The sequence below is a fragment of the Stegastes partitus genome, unplaced genomic scaffold, assembly GCF_000690725.1.
Source record: "Stegastes partitus isolate 25-593 unplaced genomic scaffold, Stegastes_partitus-1.0.2 Scaffold2179, whole genome shotgun sequence".
Classification (NCBI taxonomy): domain Eukaryota; kingdom Metazoa; phylum Chordata; class Actinopteri; family Pomacentridae; genus Stegastes; species Stegastes partitus.
Window position 1 is genome coordinate 20,709 of NW_007579910.1, and position 1,630 is coordinate 22,338.

General features: G+C 48.5%; 1 protein-coding gene across 1 annotated transcript in view; it reads right to left on the bottom strand.

The window, feature by feature from the left end:
- LOC103374211 (transcription intermediary factor 1-alpha-like) overlaps nucleotides 1–1,630 on the bottom strand; it is an 18,369-nt gene that overhangs the window by 5,912 nt on the left and 10,827 nt on the right. The window lies entirely within an intron of this gene.

Consider the following 1,630-nt stretch of genomic DNA (forward strand, 5'->3'; position numbering starts at 1 on the left):
TATTATCTTACTTGTGCAGTAAGAATGAATTTAGGGTAAATAGTCAAAAGGAATAATATTTTTTTTTTTTTTTCAAACTGTCAAATCAATAAATCAATTTTTAGGTTCAATCACTGCACAAACTTCAGCTTCCACCTTGTTAAACAAAACGTCAATAATATCCTTAATACTGCAATATGGAAGCCAATGTTTTCTTACCAAATGTCAGACCCGACTGGAGGAACGTGGCATTCTCGGTGGTATCCTCGACCGCAGGATGAGCAGATTATTGAAGTGCTGGCTGATCCACAAGCAGAGCAAGAAAGAATCTCCAGAGACATTGAAGATTCTGGAGATGACAGAGGTTCTGTGAAATCCACCGTGTCTTCCAAGACATCGAACGCAACCTGAAACCGACAGAACAACAAGATCAGCATTTTAGCTGTAGAGCAGCAGCTCAGAAATGAAGTGACTGCTATTTAACATGTTGTCTGGATGAGTTTCAGTCACTGCTTTGTCCTCGTTTTGCTGTCTGACAACAGAAACAGAACAATCTGTTAATGCAGTTCATGTGAGCCTCTTCATATCCTCAGTTTCTATTTTACACCTCCACGTTTTTTTAGACACACACAACCCAACATAAATTAATTTACAGGACCTTTAAAGTCCTCTATGATGATTCTGCTTTGTAAAATCTGTGTGGATAAATGTCCTGATTCACAGGTGATATCTTACCTCAGAGTCTTCAGAGTTCAGCTCCTCCACATAAACCTCATCTTCGTCGAATCCTTGGACCAGACGGAAGCTGGGTGGAGGACGTCCGGGTCGGGGCAGCGACACAGGAAGCCTGACCAGAGGCACTGTGGGCTGCCATTGGCTCATACTTAAGACCTGGCGTCCATTGACAGAGCTGGTTTCTTCACTTTCTCCATCTGATGTTTCAGGTGTGGACAGTTCAGTTTTACCATCAGATGTTTCAGGTGCAGGTAGTTTCTCTGCAGCTTCCTCGTTGACCTGATCTGTCAGCGCCGGACTCTTCTGCTGCTGTGGTGAGATGATGTGCTGATTGCTCTGGTGTCCTGCTGCAGGTTCTGGAAGGTTCTTCTGACTGAGCAAACCTGGACCTTGGATCCTATTTCCCATCAGGTCACTGTTCTCCTGAACTTCAGGTGCGGTGCAGAGCTCGGTGTTGCTGAGTATCATGGGAAACTGAGGCACAGCAGGGGGAGGTTTGAGCAGACTGTTGGTCAGCAGGAGGGGAGGGACCTGCTGGTTCGTGACCAGGACTGGTTGGGTGGATTCAGAGACGGTTTTGGAGACAGATGGAAGCGGCAGGAGGACAGAGCTGACTGGCTGCAGACACTGAACCACGGAGGTTGTGGTAGTCTTGGCCTGAAGCTGGAGCCAGTAGGTGAGAGCGGGACGGATGGAAATGGGACAAGTCCGAGCTGGACGAGCTGGTGGGATGGGAGGAAACCAGGTGGGAGCTGTATGGATGGGAGCTGGACAGCTGGGAGCTGGTGGGATGGGAGGGGGATAGGTGGGAGCTGAACGGATGGGAAAGGGACAAGTCAGAGCTGGACGAGCTGGTGGGATGGGAGGGGGACAGATTGGAGTTGGACAGGTGGGAGCTGGTGGGATGGGAGCTGGT